Raw genomic sequence first — 27,163 nt, forward strand, 5'->3', positions numbered from 1 at the left:
AACAATAGATGAGTGCTTTCTGCTTTTAGTGCATTGGAGTTTTAATAAATATGTTTTGCTGTGATATCATCTTCTATTTTCTTACACAAATCTTGAGTATGTGTGGGACAACCACATCAAAGGGCATTATAGTTCCATAGTACTCAGCCCCCATTACACCAATGACTGAGTACAATGCATCCTTTTTTTCATGAACCTTCCAACACATCTTCCAAGTGTGACTTACTCAAGGGTACATTTACCACAGTGAGCATCTGCACATCTTATTTGACATACCTAAGTATTCTTTTTGTTGCAGAACCATTAGGGGTTGATGATGCAGAGCCCCTTCAAGATGTTATACAAGATGCATGTGTGATATGTGTTTCCATGATGCACACTGTAAATGCATAGCTGATTGACAACATCGATGGCATGGATTACATTCAGGACAGTGTGGATTGTGGCATATATATAGCATGCACACCTGTCAATTAGACAAAATTGCTCATAATTCTGAATACAGTGTAACAGTGTCCCTCCTAATACCTCCAAAAGATGTTACATTTTGAGGACTGTGTGCTTCAATCCCCTCATAAAATGCGGACACAACATCACAGTTGTACAAGTGTGTTCTTGGAGATCCATCCATAATCATTCAGTCATATATGTTATGTCAGTGACATGGATTAATGGTGACATTATGCTGATATTGTCCATACATACATACATACATACATACATACATACAAATATTTCAAACAATGGCATTAAAAGCTCTTCTAGCTTGACAATATACAAAAACACTTGTTCCCATAATAAGTGTCCAGGCTGTTCTTAAAAGTATCTAAACTAGTACTTGCTTTAATGCAATTTGGTAGTCTGTTCCATGCATCAGCTACTCTGTCAGAGAACTAATTAGTACATTTCTCATTCCTATAGAATCTTCTACCTATGTTGTCTGATGATTATCTAGTACTTTTTGATAACCCCAAACATTCCCAGTGGCAGTTGTCTCTAAATGCCCGCTATACTTGAATAAGATATCCTCTTAGATATCTGTAAGAGATACTGCATAAGTTCACATATTTTAGTCTTTTATAATAACTTAAATTTTCACATCTATGGATGCCCTTGGTATATTCCCGTTATACTCTTTCCAGTCTACCCATGCTTGTTTTCTTATAGAGTTTCCATATCATTATTCCATACTCAAGTTTTGGTCTGTTAGAGAAAAAAATACATTTCTCATGATTATTCTACACAAAATGCATATTAACTTACAATTTCTTCACAGATATTTTTGATAAATTATTAAATATTGTTTGTGTTAAAAAGATATGTTGTATAGCTATATAGTTATGCAAACCACAAATACTTATTGTAGTTCTGAGTGTTTCACAACTGCATTCTAATATCAAGCTGCAAGTGTATTAACAGATGACTGAAGGTAAAGAAAGTGCTGAAGGGGTTAAGGGATGTTATAAAGACTGCTTTCTGAAAGCAAGAAACAACGCACTGTATATAAGCTCTGACCTTCCCATGCTGGGATGGGTAGTTACAAGGAATGTTGGGGAGTCAGAATGTTACTGGTACTGAAATATACAAGATCAAGACTGATTAACAAGCCAGGTGGCCTGTGTTTTTCTAAAACATTATTGGTACTAAAAACATGATTGTTAAGTGTTCATGTGCAGCACTAAGTGAGAAGCATGAGGGTTTGCAGAGATCCTATTTGTTAACGTCAGTATTATGCATGCATAATACTGATTAGAAAATGAAATAAAATGTGTGTATTTTTGCTGCTTGGAGAGACTGATTTTTTTTTAATTGTGAAGGTAGTCTCCCAGCTGTGATGTATGTGGATTTAAATAAAGAGAAAATGTTTTGCACATCTTGAAGAGTTATTCTTGACTCAAGACTAAAGGTAATTAATGTTATTTATGTATATACGTAAACTGCACTTAGGTCTAATGTAAGTAACAAACAATGACTTCATCATTTTTGATTTCCTAGACTTTTTAAATATTTTTATACAGCCTATATTTCTATAAATATCATTAACCAACTGGTTGATATGATTAGAAAAACTCATAGATGAATCTACCAATATACCCAGGTCCTTAAATGAGTCTACAGTTTCAGTTACTGTGTGCTGTATTAAATATTCACCTTTCAGTTTATGTCTCCCAAATCCCATATGTTTAGTTTTTGATGTATTTATCAGCATATTATTCTCCTGTGCCCAAAAGGTCAATTTAGTCAAGTTATTTTGCAGATATGCCTTATCTGTAAAACATGTAATCAGTTTACCCAATTTCAGGTCATCTGCATATAGACAGTAGAACAGCTCAGATGAAAACGTTAGGTCTGAATGATACAATCTAAACAAGTAAGGCCCTAGGCCAGAGCTCTGTGGGACACCCTGAATGTAACCAAGGATTTCACCTGTCCAGTTACTGTATGATACTTACCATGTCCTATTTGTAAGCCATGCAGCTATCCATCTTCTCAAGAGTACATCAATACCTAGATGTACTAATTTATTGATCAGTGTTTTTGTATGACCCTGTCAAATGCTGAAGTTTAATCTATATAAATTACATTACTGCACAATTTGCCATTTATAGCTGTTATTATATTGTTATATAAAATCATGTTACAGGTAGTAATAGATCTGTTTTCAACATATGCATGCTGATATATGGTTTCAAGTCCCATCCTTTCCAGTTCTGACAATAACTTATCCAATATTACCTTCTCCATTATTTTCCCACAACATGACAGCAGACTTAAGTGTCTATGCGACTCTGGGTTTGTCCTACACCCCTTTCCCTTGAAGGCAAGTTTAATAAGCGCATGTCTCCAATCTTGAGGAATCTTCCCATATTTATATGACCTAGTGAATAATATATAAAATGGTACCATAAGTTCATGTTGAAGTGTTCTCTGGTCATTGTTATTAATTCTGTCTCCTCCCTCTGCTTTGCTTGGATCCAGTTTGTGCAGTTCTTTTTCAATATAATCTAATTTGATTCCAGTATCTTAGGTTACCTGGATGTCACTAGGACAACTTATTACCCCTTTTGTGGAGCCAAATTGTTTTGCATAAGATTTTGTAAATATATCTTTAATCTGTTGTGTCGAAGAATAAATTTTAGAATCTGCAAACAGTTTATCAATTTGCATCTTTACTCCTTCCACAACTTATGTATCTATAAAAAGGTTTCCTATTATGCTGAATATCTTTATATACATTTTCTTCAATTTTTTTCTTGATCTTGTCTCACACTATGTTTAATCTGTTTGCCAGTTCATTTCAGTTTATAAAGTTGTAGTTCGACCTCTCTTCCATTTCTTATATTTGTTGTCTCTCATCTTTATCAGATAACTTATTCTTGTGGAAATATATTCCCCTGATGTTGTATGCCTAGATCCTGATGTTAAACATTTTTATTTTTATTTTTTTTGCACTCAAACAGTTTCTCTTTCAAAACTTTCTACATTTCATCTGCAGTTTGTTCCACTGAACACCTCACTGCAGTTAGTTTTACATAGTGACAGTTTTGCTTCCATATACTATGTAATTAACCTTCTGTCCATTCATTTAGATTACAGTTTGGCAGAATTATCTAGCAACAAATTAACCTTTATTACCCCATGATCACTGCACATCAATGGTAGTAAAATTTGACTTGAAATAATAGTAATTTCTTTAGGAACACAAACAATGTCTAGTATGTTCCGTCCCCTGGTAATTTTTCATACAGTCTGCAGCAATTGTTCCTAAATATACATTGTGAATAATTTCTATACTAACATTGTTGAATCAATATTATTCCAGTCCGTTTCTGGTAAATTTAAGTTCCCAGCTAATATTATTCTTCCCTCCTGTGTTTCATGCAAGAAATGTATGAATTCCTGTGGGTCATCTGCACATGAATTTGGTGGTCAATACTCTCCAACAATTGTTATATGTTCCAAGGTTGTCTTTATTGTCAAAGTTACACAATCTATAGTATTGGTATTATCATTGAACATGTAGTAGTCACAGGTCACATAATTATCTTTAATCCCTATCATAACACCTCCACCTGATTTTTTGTTAGAATGTGTGTTAGAGTAAAAACATTTATACCCTGAAAGAACTGGTTTCCAGTCATTGTTTTTTAACCATGTTTCACAAACAATAAAAACATCAATGTTGTAGGAACGTAGTAAATTTTCCAAACAAAACAAAAAAATATATATTATTCATGCTGTGAACTATTAAATGTTTGACCTGGCAAGAATCATGTCTACTGTTTGCCAAATATTGCAAAATATCTGCTGCAAACTTTTCTTCCCAGATCTTGACAAATGGATGACATTCTGTCTGAACACACATGTGCCCAAAACTAGGCTTGGATGCTCTACACATTTCCATTTTTTAAAACAGGGTATTTTTTTCCATGTAGGTATTTACCCAAAAGGTCTTTTCATTCACAGTGACCTGACTATCCTTTCTATAGGTGATGTGTGAAAGATACGTCCTAACACCAGAACAAGCTGTACTATCTAAGAGGGCTCTCAGTTCCTTACTAACAGTCAGAGAATCCTTGCAGATGACATAATTTGTCCATGATTGTGTGTGCTTCTGTCTTCTGTTGTCCATAAGCCTGTTGTTATGTGTCCCACTTGGTTGAGACCTTTGTTGACATTACATTTATATTGGCAACTCATTTTGCACAGCTTCACAATATGTACGTACCCCCTATTGTATATATACTATCCTCAATAAATGTTCTCTCTATTGCTCATGTCAGAATCCTTCTATCATGAAGAATCCTCTTCATCGATATGTCAGCTTGTGTGACAGTCACATAGAATACAATAACTGTGTGATGATATGACTATACCCACACAGGAAATATACATAGCAGTACATACTGTATCACACAGATATGTCATCATTGTTAATGCTACAAGTGTCTTGTTTTTGTGGTGTATGTGTATTGACATCCCCTCATCTGTTGTACATTACCATGTTTCATTTGTCCTCTTCCCCTGTGGTCATTCCTACAATTCATGCGTGTGTCCTTTTCAATACATGCACTTCCCTTGAATACTTATTTCTGATGCAGTCTATGTACCCTTGGTGACCAATAGCCAAACTTCTGCTCAGTATGCCTAAAACAGGTTTGCACACTAGTCTGCACTGACTACACTTTCATATAATGTGTTGGAACTGTATACATTGCTTTACATTAAACCCCGGAAGTCATTCTGGCTTTCTTCACAATCCCACAGGCCTAGTTTGCCCATAGGTAAACAGATCTGTATGTCTGCAGGTGTTTGTGTTGCTTTACATGGTTTCCTGGCTGGCAACACTGCTGCTGGCAATGAAACTGCTCTTGCTTTTGTTTAAGCATGATACACAGTATGCATATGTGATTAGCAATACTGCTCATTGTTCTAACCCATACATTTCATGTAGGTTTCCAGCTAAGCCTACTCAGAGTTTTACTGAATCCCCAGGATAGATTAAAGGGTAAATACTTAATACAAGCATGCAGTGTCAGAAAACTGACTAATTTATTGAACTGGATATAAGGATAGGTCCAGCTTTGAATTTTTCTGATCATATCAACCTGATTAATGATAATTATAAAATTATAGGCTGTATAAAAATGTTATAAAGTCTAGGAAACCAGAAATAATGAAATTGTCAGCTGTAGGATATATTAGACCAAAACTTGAGCACTTAGTAATAATCATATTATCAAAACCTTATAAGAAAATCAGCTTGAGAAAGAGTACAGTAGAAATATATACAGGGCATTAATGGATAAAGACAGTTTAAGTTGTTAAAAAAGTTTAAATATCCGAATCATATAGATATTTAAGAGGAGACCTCATTCAGATATATATAGTATTTATTGTCAACTTTCCTTAGGAATGCTTGAAGTTATAAAAGAGCAGTAGAGAATCAACAGATAATCTGTATAGGAGATTACATAGGAATGAGAGCTGGACTGCTTCATTATTTGAACTAAGACTAGATTAGTAAATTGTATTAACGCATACATCAGTTTAGATATTCTTAAGAAAAACGTAGACACTTGTTATGGAGATAACTGTTTTAGTATATTGGCAAACTAGAAAGACATTATTGTCCATACATGAAAAATCTGTGTGCATGTGTGTTTGTATGTATGTAAGATTTCCTGATATTTGTCATTCTAGTATCTCTCATGATTTAATCATGTTCATTTGGTGCAAATATCTGAAACATATCAAAGTGAAATTTCTCAAGCGGTGAATCTAAGCATGGTTATCTTTAGATGCACAACTAACCTCCCTGCACTGTGGTAGGAGGACCACATGTGGGACTGTTTTTCCTGTTATCTACAGGAGAAGAGAACCGGTGCTGCATAGGTAAAGATCTTCTTCCTTACTTTGTTTGCTGCAGTTCACATCATCTCTGGCCTGTCTTCCATTACCTTCCTAGTGACTCTGGGAAGTAAGACTTTGGTAAAGAATGCATAACAAAACAGACCCACTCAACCATCTAGAAGGCATACAATAAGTGGTGCTCAGGAGTAGTACCTCCGCTGCTATCTGTTCTCTAGGAAAGTGAAAAGGCCTACTTCTGATATGCAACTGTACTTTTTGGTCTAAGAAAGTATCTTTTTATAGCATGCACTCAGAGAGATCTGATGCTGACCATCTCAAACTGTCTGTTTGTGAGTCATCCCTGAGCAGGAGTGTAGTAAGCCCACAGGGATATTTGTACTGCCTGATCCTCTCTCCTAGGCCTGCATGGCTAGTCATCAAAGGGGCTATGTGGTAGCCCATCATTCTTTGTGTACCACATGACTGCAGTATCTGGAATTTTGCAAGTGGAGGAACCTCATCTTCCACAAGAGCTTATGCCTGAATGACTGTCCTGATCTCTGTTTGGCTGATGGGGTTCATTAGTTGTAAGGGATTCTACAACCCCTGACTCTTGAAGTTCTGAGTAGGTGTCCCACAGTCTAGGTCTGTGGGTGTCTATGGTCCAGATCAGATAATGCGACAGGCTGATAGAAAGGTATCCTTTTGTCACTGAGCACTTTTTTCACCACCCCCATTCAATCTCCTTCTTCACACATGGTAGCTCTGTTATGACATTGTTGGCTGACTGTGCTGCTCCTATAAGTCAATTAGGAACAACTGAAGTTTTCATATATATAGTCTTGGCCAAGGAGAGTAGTACGCTGTTTGAGTCTCTGAGTCCTATGATCTTCAGGAATTCTCTTGCTGTGATATTTGTCCTCCAAGCCATGTGTTTTGTGAAAGTGAAGAAGGCTGGCAGTTTTTCTTGAGCAAGGAAAGCCATGTATACCATGGATTCTTGCAGAGCTCCTAAAAAGATGTTTAATCAGGCTGGACATAGGCTCAGGTTTGGGATACTGAGAAACAACCTCAACCACTGTATGCATTTGATGGACTAAGCTAAGTTCCTCTCTTCCTCTTGGCTTTGTGTATGAATTTCCCTATCATGCATGCAGAAGTAGATGTGAATAGCCTTGATTTTGGAATGAACTATTACTGTAGCCAGATATTTTCTGAATAATCCTGGTTAAATAGCTAAACCAACTGATAAGGTGGTATACAGGTAGTGCTGTTCCTCTGCCACAAATCTCACAAATGATCTGTGTTCACTGTGAATATGAATGTTGAGGTACACATACTTAATATTCAGTGTTATCATCTGGACATGGATGACAAGGCAGGATAAAATGGCATAAAGAGTCAGCATTTTAAACTTCAAACTGAAAGAAACTTTATGCTTTAACAGCATTAGAATAGGTCAATAGATGCTATCTTTCATGGACAGCAGGCTCAAACTTGAGTGGCATCTCAGGTCTCTTTGTCCTTGAACAATTGTACTATTGTCCTGAGCATACATATTTCAACAAAAATGGATTTTAGTAATTATTCTTTCTTTCCTTATTTATTTATTCATCCTTTGTTGACACAGTTAGTTCCACTAGACTAGTAACCTCTTTTCAGGGAAAACCTGAGATGGTATTTAAACTATTTGAGAAATTTGGCCAGGGCATCAGAGAACTTCCTCTACACTTTTGTGAGCAGAGATACTGTTTATTGTGACACTTACTGCTTCTAATCTGAGTGAAGCGAGGGCTTGGAGAAGCAAGAAGGAATATGGCAGACATGAGCATGTTGGAGGATCCATGTTATATGAGTGTGGAGTTTGGAGTGTTATCAGAGGATATGGTCTGATTGAAGGCTGAAGAATATAAGGAGAAAGTGGGTAGAGGCTATGAGGTGTAATAAAAGATAAAGGGGAAGTAATAGAAAAAAATCCAGAACAAAAAACCAGAACATGACATCACAGTAGATAATAATGAGACAGTAGATGGTGGAGAAGTAAAAGTTAAAATGATAGAAAAAGAAGAGTGTGAAATAATGATAGAAACAAGTGATGAAGAAATTATATGGATTGTGGTTAAGGAAGAAAATAATCTATTGGAAAAAGGGTAAAGGAAAGGAAGAGGAACTTTATAGAACCTGGTATGAAAGAAAATAAAAAAGGCAAAAGATAAAGAAAGGGAATAGAAATTTATAAAAAAAAAGGTATGAGACTTTTAGCAATGAATGTGAACAGTATAAAGAATATAAAAAAAAAAAAAAAATAGGTGTATTGGAATGGTACATGATTCCATATGGATATTGTTATATTAGAAGATATAAAAAAGGTTACAAGGAAACAAATTATGGGGATGTGAGATCATTTGGAAGATTGGGAAAGAAATATACTCATCTACAGGAATAGTATGTAAAAGTTCAATAGGAATATTTGATGCTTCTTTGGTAATATTGGGTAGAGCATTAATGGTAGATGTGAGATGGAAGAAAACAAGTTTATAAAATTATAGCAGCTTATGCATATGTGACAAAGAAAGAAAGAGCAAGGATGTTTAAAAATATGAGATTATGTAAGCATGAATATGAATATAATTCTAGTAGATGATTTGAAATGTGATTTAAGAAAAAGAAAAAAAGAGAGTGGGGATGTGAAAATGATGTCAGAAATAATTAAATATTGTGAGTTATATATCTATATCTATCCATCTAAATAGCTATCTTTCTCTCTCTCTCTATATATATATGTATATATATCCATATATATATATAGCTATTTAGATAGATGTAGATATATAACTCACCATATTTATATATATATATATATATATATATATATATATATATATATATATATATATATATATATATATATATATATATATATATATATATATATATATAAAGTCATCAGGGTCAAGTGATACACAATCAACAAAGTGAACCTAGCAACCTCAGAACTAGAAAGGTTGGGGGAGCCAGCCAGTTCCTGGTTCTCATTCTCCTTCGCTTTTTTTACATGGTTTTCATTTTCTTGACATCTTTTTTTTTTATAGGAAGAATGTCTACAGGTCCCTGTACTGTATTACTGGTCAACATCCTGGCTAGGGCCATGAATCATTGCCTACACTAGCATACCTGTGTGGTGAGTTCTATTCTCTAAAAAGATTTACTTTTGAAACCAGAACATGCCTATCAATTTGGGATGTTTTGCTGTAACCTAGGCAATATAGGAAATGAGCACAAACATGTGCATGGACGCATTCACCTGTTCTCTTTTATTCAGGTGAGTGTGCTGACCAGTTACATTAGCAATATTACAGTATAATAAGCAAAAGGGTAGACAATGACCCTAATAGAGAACTTATCTGTTCAGCCTGATCTGATGTTTGGCTTTGCCCAATGTCGGAATAATAATAACTTTCTTAATATAATGTAAACATATGCCTTTGGCAGGAAAGAAATAAAGTTAACAAGAGAGAATGCTATCTTTAAATGAGGATGTAACAACATCCCATGGAAGGCAGCATCAATCCAGCCTCAGTTGTGAAGGGTCCCACTATAGCAGGGGTGCTTTTTCAGTATTTGTTTATTTATTTATTTTTTTCTAGTAAAGAAATTGTTTATTTAACATGTGCTGAATGAATACAGGAAAAACTCAAAGAGTAAAACAAACTGTTAAAAAAATGAAGGAAACAAGTCTAATCGGTCCATATATGACTGCAGCAGCTACTCATGCTGCTTTGAGAATGAATTCTTTAATAGACAGGTTAACAACTTTTGTACTCATTAAGACTGATATTGTTTAAACTGTCTTCATTTTAAAACATTTTTGAGGTACATGCCAAAAAATAGCTTTTCCTTAACTCTTTCAGGTTTTGAAGCTGGCTGAATATTTTAAGTTCTTTTATCATGCCTTGTTTCTCTGTTTTTTCTCCATATTGATTACCGGTGCATTTTTCTATTAAGAAAAAAAATGAGTTTTCTCTCCATTAATTTTCTATTAGATTTTTGAGGGCTGGCACAACATGTGTAAGTAACTATACCAATCTCACCACAGACTTCAGAGATGATTTCAATGGAAGGAAAAAAATATTTCTAAGAATGCTTAGGGTATGCCTAAAAAGGATGCAGAACTGTCACACCACCATGTCTTCCCCACTGTCCACACACACCCATCCACACTTATGCACACACAAAATACACACACACGCACACACACACACACACACACACACACACACACACACACACACACACACACACACACACACACACACACACACACACACACACACACACACACACAAATGCAATGAAACATAAATAAACAAAAATAATTTCACTTCACTTATATAAATATAATTTCCACTTAAAATATTTCAGTTGATTAGAAACTGGCACTACAAACAGCACATCTGAGAAGTTGAATCCATGACTGAAATATCTGTACTGCTTTCACCCCAAAGTTCGATAATTAATTCAAAAGAAGAAAAGCAAAATATAAGCAATGTTCATTTCGTCTCTGAAAAGGGCATGAGCCCATTATGAATTCACTGCTTCTTTACAGATAACTAATAAGTTATGGCAAATAAAAAAAATACAAAAGAATTGCGGTTACTTACAAAATAATGTTTCCCATTAATTCCTTTAACTACCTAAACTTGTTTAAACAGTTTGTCAAGGATAAAGATGTAAGTTTAATATCTAGATTAAAGTTTTCAATATTTAATTTTTTTCTGTCTTAAAAAGTAGAATATGCTCCAACATTCAATACTACTTTTAAGATTATAGATGTGGATGTTAATCACCCTGTTCCTCACAGCTTCTATGTCATTTTCTCCTCATCTTGTCTACAAAAGTAAGATTACAGGTGACAAAAGAAAACTTGCAGATCCATTTCTGCTTTGATTAGTCCACATATGTCATCACTAAGGTAAGCATGCAATTCATATGTTCTAACTTCTATTTGGCCATAAAACTTACTAGTAAATTTCTAACTTCCATGATTATTTATCAGAATAAGTCTATGGGAGTTGGCTAGCAAGGTGTGCCACAACTCAGATTTCTACCTGCAAAAACAGACAAGCTGCCTGCTATACTTGCAAAAATATGTAAATAGACGGCAATGTTTACATCCTGAAACATCAAAATATAAGTAGAATGTAGATGTGTCAAAACAGATATCTACATTTTCAGAGACATCTGTAAACACCAATGTTTCTGCCGATCAAGAACTCAATACTTGCTCTAAAAAGCAATGAGATGTAATACAGCTATGCTTGAAAACACATAATTTAGAATGTAGAGGGAGGGAAATGATATTTATGTACTAGTTATAAAAGAAGAACTAGAAATAAAGCTGTAACTGGATTCACTGAACCCATTACCAAGACACCTTGACCTTACAATTATACTCCTCTATAAGCATTGATAGAGGTCACATAATACTAGGCTTATATGATAGACTGAGCTTTAAGTTGTTAAACAAAGCTTCTTTGCATGCTGCCAGAAAGTCTATATAGCTGAAATGTTTGAGCTGTGGAATAAACAAATCATTCAAAAATTATGGTATAAAAAGGAGGCATGAAATAATGAAATGTCAGATTTCTTTTTCTAATGGGATATAGTATATTTTCATTTATCCTCTTTTGTGCTGTTCTATAGAAAGAGAACAGTGGAATTTCACATCCTTTAAACTGTGTATTAATTTTTTCAACATGAATTCAAAAGGTACTGTTGATATCCTTAAGCCTATGTCAATATAGAAATCAAAGGGCTCTCACTGTCATAGAGTGACTCTTAGGAAAGACACATTTACTACAAATTCATCCAGGCATACTGCCAAATGTTTTGCTTTACCTTCCAAATGGATGCTCTCCTTAGCACTTTCCAGAAAGAGAGAGGGAGATGGACAGCAGCTAAACGGCTTCTTAACATAACAATAACAGACAAGTTGCAGGCTTTGCAACAGTTAGCAGATTCCTGCATTGTGTTGAAAACAAGTAAGAATAATTAACTGAATAACTCATTAAGGCACAAGTAAACAAAGAAATTGATCTAGTTTTGTCTTATTTTTCAGTTGAGTTACCTTGATGTTTGTATTGATGTTCCCACAGTGATAGACTGACAACCATTCCTTTTCTGTGCACCACGTTTGACATTATCATGTCTTTTGACATAACTCAGTTATGATTCTCATATGTATTGTCAGAGAATATAAACCTACTGTATACACCACCATGACCACTGAGCAATAAAACCACAAGTAGCCAGTATCCAAAATGCTTTATTAAAATCGGATGTCCCAGCAAACTGCCTTCAAGGAGTAAAAAGTCTCATACAAACATCTGCCTATATATACAAACTTAATTAAAACTAATTACATTCAATTAAAAAAATGATTAACATCAATCAATGAATGAAAAACCACCAATTACATTATAAATTCAATCCTTGGAATAGTGTTAAATTTCAAAATGCACAAGAACTCTTTATACAATAAAACATTTTTTATATTCCCAGTTCCATGCTGAGTATATTCTACTTTCTCTAATACAGTGGCTTGTAACAGTATCAACTCCGCTCCATGCATTTTATTAAAATGTTCTGCTACAAAACTTTCTTTCTTATTTTTCACAATGTCTGTAACATGTTCCCTTAGTCTTACTTTAAAGGTTCTTTATAAATATAAACCTCTCTGTCTCTAATATTAAAACTGCAGAACTCAACCTTTCTACCTTTTGTTTTACAAATGGATGGTAGTCACTCACCTTTCACTACTTTTTACATGTTTCATTCAGTGTACCCAGATTTTACTGCCTCTAGTTATTGACTCCACGTTTGTAGAACATTGGCATATTACTTGTTTAAGGTATACATACAAGTTCCTGTGACTGAAAATAACACGTTGTACTCTAGGACTGTACAAATGTAGTGCAATGTCTGTACTATAACACTTTCTAGTAGACTTCACTTGCTCATTCAATTAAAGGCAATTACTTTCAAAGCAGATGGATGTATTTGTGTGCAACTGCCAACAGCCAGGTACTGACATAATATCCGTGATGTGGTACTCCCCCATCTAATTAGAAATGGATAAGTCACACTCACCCTTCAGTATCATCTTCTTCAGTGCTCATGTTATTTAACAATGCTAGGTCATCTGGGTTATAGTCAGGTCTACATCCCTCATTACCATACAACAGCAGATTATAAATGGTGAGTATAAAAATAAATATACCAGCATTAGTCAGGTCACTTAAAACTAAACGTTCCCTAAAAAAAAATCAACATGTGATGAGACTACGACGGACTCTTTACAAGCTATGAATGTATTTTAAATCTGCTTTCCCACTTCACAGAAATATACACAGCTTCATTAGGTAGCATTTCAAATGCACCATTAAAGAATGTAAAGATAGCTATAATCACAAAGTTTCTAGCTCTTTCAAAGATAGTCGTAAATACTTTTTTAACTATAGTCATAAAGACTTTTTAAGTACGTTAGTACACCTAGAAGTAATAACCTTTGCTACTCTCAACTGTTATTGACTGGAACAATTTATTCTGAATCATAAACCATCAATATCTTAGCTAAAAAGTTCAAATTTAGCACTATTTTTTTTACAGCTACTAACCCTTCTGGGTAATGTTGCTCCCCAAAATGCTGCTCAGTCTAAAATTACTCTAGATCAGATCATTTTGATGCTATCTGAAACAGAAATGGGTGTTCCATGGGCCCCATCAAAACCCCTAGCTTACTCTTAGTAATCTCATCTTTGCTCAGCCCCTCCTGAACTTTTTCAAAATTATCTGTACCAGATGTTTGGAGGACTGCCATTGGTGCTATCTAAACGTAAAAGTGCTACTTCCATGTGCTCTACCATCACCTTTAGCTGACTCCTAGAAAATGTTAAAATAGCCCTCTTGCACTTTTTCATTATTAGCCTCTACAATGATTGCATGTCAGATATTTGCAGGACTACCATTGTTGTACCAATATACAAAGGCTTCCTCATCACAGACCATGGAATTAAAGGCTCATAAGCCGTGTTAATATCATATGTGAAATTATGAAATTCTTTATGATTGAACTTATAATTAATGAAATAGGTGACATTCAGTCCCCTGACAATACACAATATGGATATGTGAAAGGCTGATTTTTGCCTTCTCAGCCTAGAAGACTTATTTGAAAAGATTGTTGAAGCCAAAAACAAATGTCAGTCTGCTCAATGTGCCTAGCATGATACAGCAAAGGCATCTGATACAATTCCCTCTGGTGGTGATATTGATAAGATTGCCACACTAAACGTTAACCAATATATCACATGGCAGATTGTTAGCAGTAAAGTTGGTGGTCCATATTCTTCAATAAAGAATATCACTAGTGGTGTCCCACTGGATTTGATCATGGGACCTAGTCCTCTTTGTCATGACATCTCTGAAGTGAATGCAGTTGCCAAGAGCCTTTGGCTGACCAAGATTGATGAAGACTTCAAGCTGTTCATCATTATTATTTCCATTGCTGATTCTCTGGTACTTCAACAAGGAATGAATCACACTGTTGTTTGTTGGACAGAGTATGGAATTATCATGAGTGCTCTAAAAACTATTGTGCTATCTTATTTGGGAAAGAGACTACCCATCTCATACCATATATGTAGCATCCTGCATAAAACTTATGCTGCCATTACAGATATGAGCATCTTCTTTGATAACAAGCTATCCTTTGACTGTCATATATCAATCACATTTCAGAACTCATTCTACATTGTCTGATTCCCCCTAAAGCCAAAGCAGTCATAAGCCTCTTTATTCATTTCAAATTAGGTCCACCATGTAATAAAATGTCCCCTTTGGCATGCCTCTCTCCAAACATCTCATCTAACCTGAACATTCTGAAAGATTTTTAACTACGAAGCTCATGGGAAAAGCTTCTTAAGCTAACTGGGTAGAATTAAAGCCCATTCATTGCATTCCACCTCATACAGGCTCCTTGGAGGAAACATTTATTTAGTCTTCAATGCAATATAAGATCCTGGTCTACTAGATCACCTTTACCTCCATACACTGGTAATACTATAAATGCTTGCACCAAGGATTTCAGTTTCATTTGCAGTATATGTTAGACCTCCCTTTAAAATCAATGGAATTGAAGGTTGGCATAATGGTTACGGTGTTTGCCTTATAAACCAAACGTGCAGGGTTTGATACTCACATGGGGTAATTTGCTAGGCTTAAAATGACCCACAAATGCAGTTAGCATAGTACTAATCTATAAACCTATGAAATAAACTTCCTTTGCATATTAATGAATGCAACACCTTAGGCTTCTTTAAATCTAGTCTGACTACAGACTGTGTAATCATACATTCACTATTGGCTTATTTAACATGGATATACCTGATTACAGGAGCGAATACACTGATTAATGTATTAGGTTTCTAATAGACTTACACATTTAGCTTTGGCTAGGCTACTCAATGGTCATTTTAACTGGCAAATACCTATGAACCTGTGGCACACATACCCTGTGTAACTACTAAAATGAGGCACTGATTTTAAGAATTGATTTCATAGAGCATGAATAAAACCTCTTCTAAAGCTTTATTCACATCATGGTATAATGTGCAAATTAAAACAAAAATACCGTACTGTCATCATCTGCTATCATATGATGCAAAACAGATTAGTGCATGCATGCATTGTAAATATGTCCAGAATGGTTTCATGTTCTATTTGTTTAGTCTCTGCTACAACATAACTTTTATATTGTAAATGTTGAGAATATAAATATCTACATATCTGTATATGTTTTGTAACTTAATTTAATTGGTATATGTATCTAATTTATTTTAATTGGCATTTCTTTATCATCCTAGAAGTTTTGAGTGTCTTGCTGTTTGGTACACTTTTTTGTTGCATACTGTTACTTCAGTTTTTGAACTATGGGTCTGGGTCATTGCTGAAAAGGGCCTAAGGACCAGTACACTTACCTAGTTATCAAATTCAATAAATAAACAAAAGTGAAAAAAAATACTGTGCCCAGCTTGGGAATCTATCTCAGTGGCAAGATACCCCTTTAGAAAACGTTGATGCTGTTGTCACCAGCACTGGCGAGAGCCATGCTATGCCATTCCAGTCTCATGCATACTTGCAACTGTCAGTTTAGTTTTTCTTCTAACAATTGTAGTGTATAGAACACAGAAATTACACTCTAATATCAGGAAAAGGTAACCTTGTTAAAAACTGCCCTAGTGTGAGACTCGTTTGTAACCTCACTGAGTGGGGTACTTAACAATTTGTCTCTTATTTTTGTTCTGTCCCTCATAAATGATTTGATTTTTAGATAAATCACTGAGTATTATCATTAGTCAGAAATGCCAGGCATTAGAGTTTATGCTTCTTATTGTTCATAAAATACACATTGATGAAAAACCTTTTCTGTTTACTGCTTAAGTAAATAACAGTGATATTTAAAATGTCTCTGATTTTGTATCCTTTTTCTCTCCATTATTGTTGGAATTGTCCAAAATTCTTAAGCAAAGAAATTGAGAGATATCCTGTTGTCTAAAGGTCAATAAAACACTTTGTATTCCAATATATTTATTTCAGTAACTCGTGCACACCACAGAGTTCTGATTGTGTCTCCAATTATGACCTGTTCTTATATATTCTTAATATGGATATCAAGGTTTATTCCTCGAGCTTCACTTTCAGTTTGAAATTCATAGCATCCATGTGTCAAAAATATAATCCTGCGTGTTAAACTAATATGTTCCAAGCATTAACCACCCTGTGCACAGAGATAACAGAGGCCCAGTGATATTTACTTTGAGGGGCTACTTTCAAACATTAAACATACACATAGGGATCTGCATGAATAAAAATAAAGGATTTGACTATGATAATAAATTAAAGCAGCAATGCTAGGAAATACATTTCTATAGAAATTCTGAAAAAGTTATTCGTTACTATAAGTCAATAATGCCATCACCATTAAAATTCTAATTTAAAACCATAATCTGTGACAATTCATGGTTCAGAATAACCAAAATCGGAGAAGGATTTAGCCTTGTAATATAGCAATTTGCACATAAATAGTGTCATTATGAAAAAATGGAGATTCTGAATCTCAAACCTTCCTTTAACTGTTCTAGTGTTTTGGAAGTTTGAAATTCATACCTAAATAACATTTTTTTTAGATGCGGACTCCATGGAAACAGTAATGAATATAATTTAAAGCTAATTTAAACAGTATAAGTATGAAATAGAAAATTAATTGCATAACCAGTTGACTATAATTACAGCATGGTAATTAGGAGAGTTAGGCGATCCAAATGCTGACGTGCATAGTAAAAATGGAAGTGCTCTTTTATGAACCTTTTCAACCTCACAATCAGCAGACCACACATAATGCTGAAACCATCCTGTCCTAAGCGTCCCTTAAATGTTTTAATAACCCTAAAATGAAACAACAGGTGCATCTTATTTAACTTGAAGGATAGCAGAGGTGTGTTTAAACATCAGTTCAAAAGGAGAAGCAGATTTTAAATTTCAGCCTAGCTATTCTCCATTGATAAAGATCAGCTGCAGAAGGAAAAATTAGTTTTCTGAAAAAAAAAAATGTTATATTCTAATAAAAAAATAAAATATAGCACTACATCTTATAATACATTCACTTATCTATGTGTTGCATAGTTTTGTATTCTACTTCCTCAGTCTCAAATTCATACTTCTTAAAATGTAACATATTTCATCTGATCAATTATACACAATTTTATTCTACTTTTTAGGAAATGTCTCTGCAAAGATTCATCTTCACAGAATATCACAAAGTCTAAAGAGAATTCAGTAGGAAGGCTGGATGAAGAAAGCCTTGCTGAGTAGCAATGTAAGCAAGTTAGTATACTGTGCAGTGGGCAAACACATCCCGATGGATATTAACATCAGTGACAATTAATTTGCATGTGTAACTCACCTTTTCTCAGCAAAGTGTTTGAAACTGATATTTGAGATTGTAACGTACAGCACATGGACAGAAGCAGTTATATTATTAATCATATTTATGGACTACATATAAAAGTAAAGAAAATTAGGAAAAAAATAATAGCCCCTACAGTCATAGTCCATTCCTGGAAGGGTAAATATATTACAAATATATACTGGACAACTGCATTATATTCAGCTCCTACAACAGATGAAAACAGCAGTCTCAGTTTTTGAAATCAATGCAGTCTATATAAACTTAATTACAATGTACAATGACTACACTTAAATAGGATGAAGTTTTTAAAGGGTGATTAAATATACTGTCAGTATTAACTTACTGAGATTTAAGAGATGCAAAACTCAGCAGAGTAAAAGCACTCTCATCAAACTAAATGGACAATTCGGAGGGCAAATAAAGTCTACCAAAGCCAAATTTTAGGTAAATTTGGCCTCCCAGCCACAAGGCATTCTTTAGCTATGTCCACAACCTCAAAGGCAAGAAACAGTTATGTGCAAAGCTCATTGTAAATGAAGCCACCTATACTGAGCCAGAACATATATTAAACCTACTGGCTGACAAATTCAGCTCTAACTTTATCCCTTTCTCCCCATCAGCCTTTTCTCAGAAAATACCATCAAATATAAGTCCACCCTCACTAGGGAACAGGTCCCTCTAAGACCAAGAATACTGCATCAATGGGCCCAGACAATATCCCAAGATGCCTTCTAAATAGCATGGAACATAATCTATTAAGCCCTTTTGGAACTGCTGTTTAACTGTAGCCTCCAAGCAGGCTTCATGCCTCATGAATGGAAAACAACAACAGTCATTCCTCTGCACAAAGGTGAGCCAACCACAGACCCTGGAAACTACAGACCCATAAGTCTCACTAGCCTCATATGCAAAGCCATGGAAAGAATTATCATGGACATGATCAATAATGACATAGGAAACCTCTATACACTGGACCCAACCTAATATGGTTTCATATAGGGCAGGTCATGTATACTAAACCTGGAAGACTTCTTTGAGAAGGTAACCAAGGCAATGGATGAGGGCAAATTGGTTCTTACTGCCTACTGTGACCTAGACAAAGCATTTGACACAATCCCCCACTCGGGCATTGTTGATAAAATTAAAAGGTTAGGTAAAACCCTTATGTAACCCAGTGGATAGCCAGTTGTCTCACAGACAGGACTCGGGAAGCTAGAATTGGGAGTCCACCTCTACAAAGAGTCCAGTCTCAAGAGAGTTCACATTTTGAACTGAACAGTAGTAGATATTCATTATCAGATAGGAAAAACTATGACCTGTATTACACGATAAATGGCAGATTATCCTGTGGATAGTTATGAAGCCAGAAGTTGTCTATGTCCACACTTTGAGTGTCCCCCTTTCACTAGAAGAGTGCATTCATCACAAACACAAGGACTGTTGATATACTGCCCATATCTTCCACTGGGAAATGTAAGTAACTATAGCTTGCAAGTTATATTACATACAATGATTAAAGAATTTTTGCATTATTTTGCATTATTATTTATATAGTCAGGTCCCCTACGAAATCCCAAATGCACAGAATCCCGACGCCCAAAATACTGAGACAAAAAGCCCCAAACCCCACATTACCAAAAGACCAGAAGCACGAAACTCAAAATTCTGATATTAAGGGATTTTGAGTTAGTGCTTCTGGTGTTGCACTTCAGGTAAGTATGTGTGTGTAAGTCTGTTTGTGAGGGGCTTTAGTGTGTGTAAGTGTGTGTTGTGACTGCGGTATGTGTGTGTGTGTGTGTGTGTGTGTGTGTGTGTGTGTGTGTGTGTGTGTGTGTGTGTGTGTGTGTGTGTGTGTGTGTGTGGGACTGCAATGTGTCGGTGTGAGTTTGCCTTGTGTATAAGTTTGTGCGATCTCGGAGTTAGAATAATAATGTAGGGGGTGTGGGGGGTGCGGGAGTGCGAAGCCTCCATGCTTATCTTTATTGTAGGGTCGTTTGTTTGGTTATGGGGGGAGGGTGTGTGTATGTTTGTGTGTGTGTGCTGTATGTATGTATTAGTTTTGCGATTTTGAATTTCGCGCTTCTGGTCTTTTGGTAATGTGGGGTTTAAGGCTTTTTGTCTCGGTATTTTGGGCATCGGAATTCTGTGCATTCGGGATTTTGTAGGGGACCCATATAGTCACACTGAAAATGACATACCTGTCAAATTTGTGATTTGTAAAAAAACTGTTGTATTAGTACACAATGTTCACCTACTTTTCATGGTTTCAACAAACAACAGTACTTCTAGCAGGGTGCTCATTTGTGTCATATATTTTAAGTTTCCAATAAATATCTATGAACTGTACATACATATGAAATACAGATTGTCATTAACTTAGTAACAATGCACCAAGAGAATCAGCTCACTCTGTTTCTTTGTAATTATTATAAGGAACAATATTGCATCCTACAGTCACTGCGAATATAGTCATGCACTATGGGTAAAGACATCTTTAAGTATTAATAATACTCGACAACATGCTTTTGTAGCTTTACTCCTCAACCACAAAGCTATCCCTTTGATGAAATACTATTGCCCATTCTTTTCACTTGCACAGTGTATTTAAATATTTGATACTTTTACATCTGTAGGTGGTAGTATTTTTGACTACTGATACTCTGTTTTACATCTGTAGGAGGTAGTATTTCTAACTACTGATACTCACTTTACATCTGTAGGTGATAATATTTCTGAATACTCACACTTTCTTTATGTCTGTAAGTGATAATATTTCTGAACACTGACACTTCCTTTGCATCTGTAGGTGGTAGTATTTCTGACTACTGATACTTACTTTACATCTGTAGGTGGTAATATTTCTTTTTTCCAAAAAAAATGTATTTTGTTTTCATTATAAACATATGCAAATGTGCATATAACAAATACAATAGAACAATAACAAAACTATTTACAATATTTACATTCATCCATGATAAACAATAATTTTATCCATGAGAAGTTGTCAGTATTTGTTCAAAAGGTTTTCAGATTTTTGCCATGATATTTGTATGAGTAATATTATGCGTTTTATAACAAATGGTTTGCAGTTCTTTTTTACAAACAACTTTGGCTAAATTAATAAATTCTTTAAACATCTAATTTTGTTTACTTTTCCAGTTCAAAATAATAATTTTGTTTGCAATTGCAAGAATTGACCAGAGTAACTGAATCTGAGATTTAGGTATTACATTAGGTATAGAAACATTGAATAGGATTAGTGAGTTAGAAATATGACAGTTATCAGACCATAAAGCCATTACAAAATATCTGATGTCTTTCCAGTATTGAATAACATTTCTACATTCAATGAACATGTGAACCCAGTTGGCCCCTAGTAATTCATCACATTTCCAACATTTACTTTCACTGTTTTTGAGTATAAGATTTATTTTATGTGGAGTATATAAACTCCTATTTATAAATTTCCATGTATACAATCTCCAGTATGATGAAGAAGAGGTACCATACATAGATTTCAATAACAGCTTTTTGGATTCATCAGATATTTGTTCACCATTAAACATTACATAGTAATTCCAAAAATCTGAGTCAAACTTTAGAGTGTCTTCTCTTAGTATCTTATAGATAGGTGAGATACCTAATTTTTGATTATCTGTCTTTTCAAGACACCTAATAAAAAGCTGGATCAAACTAGGTATAGATTCAGTCTCTAGGGTGATTGATACTCTCATTTCATTTTCTGTAAACTGCCGTAATGAGTGTATAAACAACCAACTGTCTTGACTATTATCAAAACTACATAGAAGAGAGTTTAGTAGTTTAATACTTGTATTTTCAATAAACTGATGCCAGAATATCAAGTTATTTTCCTTTAATTTTTCCATTGCATTGATGTTGAAAGAATCTAGACAATCAGGGGAGTACACTATAGGGAATATAAGAAATAGGAATTGTTTAATGTTGCAATTACAATCAATTATATTTTTAAAGCTATTGAATATTTGATTAATGCCATAAGAAAAATGATCAAACTTCTTATTATTAAATAAACAAAATTCATGTAAAAGCCAATAATCTCTACTTATACTGTATTGTTCCTTAAATAAATTTTCTATAGTTCTGACATTAGTTATATGAATTTCATGTATTATTTCCAGTCAGATATATAGGTAGGTGAGATCCAATGTAATATTACATTAATTATAACTGATTTGGAATAAAGATCTTAGCTAGGGAATGCTATCCCATTACTGTTCCAAGCTCTAATGTGCCATTTATATGCAATCCTAGGTTTTAAGGGGAACCATAAAAATTTAAGTAGCATGGAATCTAATTTTTTAAATAGGTTTTTGGGAGGGAATAGTATCAATCACTGTATATAAAACAAAATTTTAGGTAAAATTATCATTTTAATTAAAGAGAGCCTATCCTCCACTGTGAAGAACATTGTATTCCATCTTTTGATTAGCTCACTAATGGTGGTTATTAAATTACTGTAGTTTAGTTTAAAAGACTCTCTTTATACTGACACCCAAATATTCTAATACATCATTCTCCCAATTAAACAGCCTATTCTCTTTTAGGTTTTTGTTGATCTTTTTGTTAATTAGAAATGTTTTGGATTTATTATGATTAATTTTAAGCCCTGAAATTCTTTGAAACTTGCTTAAGGTATTTATACAACATGCAAAGAACCATCAATATCACCCAACGTTAACAACATATCATCAGCAAATAATTGTATCTTAGGACAATAGTCCTTATTAACTTGAAAGCCTTTTATATTTTGCTTGTTTCTGATATATGTAGCAAAAGGTTCCATTGAAGGAGCAAAGAATAATGGTGACAAAGGACAACCTTGTCTAGTTCCCTTGAGGATTTCTAGTGGTGAGGCTAGACATGATCCAATTTTCACATAAGCCTGTCCCACACTATAAGTTTTTATTAATAAGCTGACAAAATCTGATGAGAATTCAAAACCAATCAGAATTCTTTGTAGATAAGAACAACTAATAGAATCAAAAGTATTTTCTATGTCTAAGCTGATAATAGTTACCTTTTTTTTGTATTTGCATGCTATGTCTATTAATGATAGTAACTTAATAATCTTATCTTGCACTTTTCTATGAAGAATGAACCCTGTCTGATCATTATGTATTAGATTAGGTAATACTTTCTTTATCCTATTAGCTAATATTGTCATGAAAATTTTATAATTAATGTTTAGTAATGAAATTGGCTTATATGAATCACAAGATTTGGGGTCCTTACCTTGTTTTAAAATGGGGGAGATAATTGAATATTTCTATGATGGGGGTGCTATACATTTTTGCTTAACCATAGTAAAGGCAGTCATCATTTCCTTTATTATATACTCAGGAAAAATCTTATATAGTTCAGGAATTATTCCATCCAGTCCTGGAGCTTTATTATCTTTTAAAAAATGTATTTGCTCTTTCACTTCTGTTAGTGTTATTTGTTTATTTAATATGTTGTTTTGTTGCATTGACACCTTAGTAGTTATATTTTCTTGAATAAAAGTATTTATTACATTATCTGGCTCCAAAAGTGGTGTGTTGTTATTTATATCTTTATAGTCATTTTTAAACACTTCTAATATGCCCATTAAGTTAGATGTATTCTTAACTGAACCATCACTTTCATATTTAATTTCTTTAATAAGATTTTGATTGCTAATTTTTTTGGATCTTACCACTGTTTTATGTAGATATTTTGGATTTACAGCATAAGGTTGTGATCTCAATTTTGTCCAGGTTTATGGCTACCTTATGACTCAGAACTTCTAAGTATTTTTGATTTAACTTAATAATTTTATGTCTACTTTGTTATTTGGTTTTTGCGTACATTTTTATCTTGCTGTTTTTTATAGGTCTAAAAGTTCTTTGTCCCACTCTCTCCTTTTTTAAGGTACTACAATTTTATTCTACCATATATACAAACTTTAAAGGTGTCCCATAGTATAGTATCAGTCACTTCACCATTATCATTTGTTTCCATAAAAACATCTATTTCTTTCATTATCCATTCCCTAAGGACTTTTAACTTAGTTATGTAAGCAGGAATTTTCTGCAGAAATCTTAAATCATCTGTATGCATAGTTAATGTAAAGTGTATAGCATTATGGTCTGAAAGTGGACAAGTCATTATAGATACATCACTTATTGTTGAGTATATATTATTTTATACAAAGACCTTATCAATGTTTGTTTGTGTATCAAACCGATGTGAATAGTGAGTACAGAATAAGGAATAATTTTCTCTTAGACCATGTATATCTTTAAGGTTCATCTGGTTTGTAAAGTCATTTAACTTCTTGGATTGAGATGTTAATTTTATTTTACCAATTTTAGAAGTATAATTGCCTGATAATAGGCAGTTAAAATCACCTGTTGCTATAATTTCCCCTTTTGCATTTAAAGTAATCAGTTCCAGAGATTTGTCAACATATTTACTACGTAGTCTTGGTATCCACTATGTATTAATCAAAGTATAATATTTCCTATTGATTTCCAAAATAACCATGCTTAGCATCCCATCTTTATCTGAAATTTTATCTATAATTCTTGGCATAGTATACGTATTTTTCCATAGAATAAGATTGCCCTTTCTGTTAGTCTTAAAACATGAATCAGCCAGAATGGTATAGCCATTAAATGAGTATTTTTGTAGATCATTTTTTAATAGATGGGTTTCCTGTAAAAAGATGATCTGGGCTTTATGAATTTTGATATATTTAAGCAAACCAGCTCTTTTCACATTATTGTTCAAACCATTAATATTTAATTATAAACATTTATAAGCAATTGACTGTAATGTGTAGGTTGTTACTTACTGAAAGACCTTTCTTCCCTTTTGACTTGAAATCTACTGAAAACTTACTTATCATGGATGTATAACGTGTATTAAGCACTACATTCAAAAACCCAAAACTATTTACAAACACATACTTGAAACATAAAATTTCTGGTTTAGTTAAAAACTTAACTAAAACATCCATCCATCACCTCTCCAACACCAAAAGACATAAATTATCTATCTCTGCTTATAATATAGTAAAAAAAAAAAAAAAAAAGCATTATGAAAGCAAGTAAAGAAATCTGAGTCCATGAAATATATACTAAAATGAGTGTCCAATATAACTGAAGCTGTATGAATATGTCACATATAATAATAGTACCTCTGATAAGCAGATAAGTCAGAATTACACATCAGATCAAAGTATGTACAAACATTAGAAGCTGAAGGTTAAAAAGATTCTCAACATTTCCAAGATTTTTTGTCCATTTGACCATTTTGTCAGTCATCTATCTAACATTTTTCATGTAAGGATCTGCTGAATATATATATATATATATATATATATATATATATATATATATATATATATATATATATATATAAAACACTTATTACAAAAAACCTCACAACCCTCTGTTTAGTTACTAAAGTTTTAGTCATGTAATATAAGTCCAATGTTAATATGCATAATGAGTTTTCTAATGCAGCTCCTAGTTCATTTGATAACATTTAGTTACTAAAAGTGTCATTGAATCTGCAGAATGTATGCATCTATAAAAGAACATAGGTACTTTTAAAGAGTTAAACACTTTTATCAGAACTAATTATTTACCATTTAAAGTATCCAAGTGAAACATAACAGAATTTCAAAAGAAATGAGTTCTAAATACAGCCATTTAACAAGTTCAACAGGTCAAGTGATGTCATCACTGTTGTTTCCTCAAGCTGCAGCTTCATAAACCTGTTAAAACCTATCTAAATAGGCTCATGCACAGCAGAGGTTGTCTCTAGTGAGGAAAAAATAATTTTCGGCAGGAAATCAAATCTTGAAGCTTTTAGAGTTTACAGAAAACAAACAAACAAAAAAAAAAGACATTCAAGCTGCCTTGTCAGTACATGTCATGAATCTCCATAATGAGAATAGTCACAGAGACCACCAGTTTCCTCACAAAACATCAACATCTTGAAAAAATTAACCCTTTCATATAAAAACAGCTATTTAGAAGTAAGAACAGCTGCCTCAAATCAGAAATCATTTTATAACATTTCAATCATTTACCCACCAATTAACTAGACTAGAGGAAAAAAAGAACCTAGTATATATATATATATATATATATATATATATATATATATATATATATATATATATATATATATATATATAACTTATATTTAGCCATCTATAAAACACCATTAATGTATTAATGTTTATATGTGTCTAAACAAAGAGTAACATCTAATTACAAATCAGAAACATATTGTTACCCCACCACTGACACACTAGAAAAAATGCACTGTGGTATTAAGTCAAATTATGCTATTACTAAAGAATTAGAAGACATATATCATTTGTAGTTATTTAAAAGGGAAAAGAGAGAAAAGGAACATTAGTAGCAAAAAGGAATAGGAAGAAAGAAGAGAGAGAGAGAAACAGAGAGAATGTTATTTAAATACTTGGTATTATATGTAATTAGAAGAGAAAGGAAAAGAGAAAGTTAATAATAAAGATGATTCACATTTCTTTACAGTATAGAGATTTTCCAGAATCAAATATATTATGATTTATAAAACAAAGCATTTCAAATTAGAAGGAATGTATTCATTTGTCCTTTAGTTTCATTTCCTCCTTCTTAACAGACCATCTATGTTTTGTTGCCTGTCTCTTCAAACTCTGGGATGACCATTCCATTTCTATGTCCAACAGTATTTTCTTCTTTTGGATAAATTCTACTGCTT

The sequence above is a fragment of the Protopterus annectens genome, chromosome 5.part1 (genome assembly GCF_019279795.1).
Source record: "Protopterus annectens isolate FY-2018-M chromosome 5.part1, PAN1.0, whole genome shotgun sequence".
NCBI lineage: Eukaryota > Metazoa > Chordata > Ceratodontiformes > Protopteridae > Protopterus > Protopterus annectens.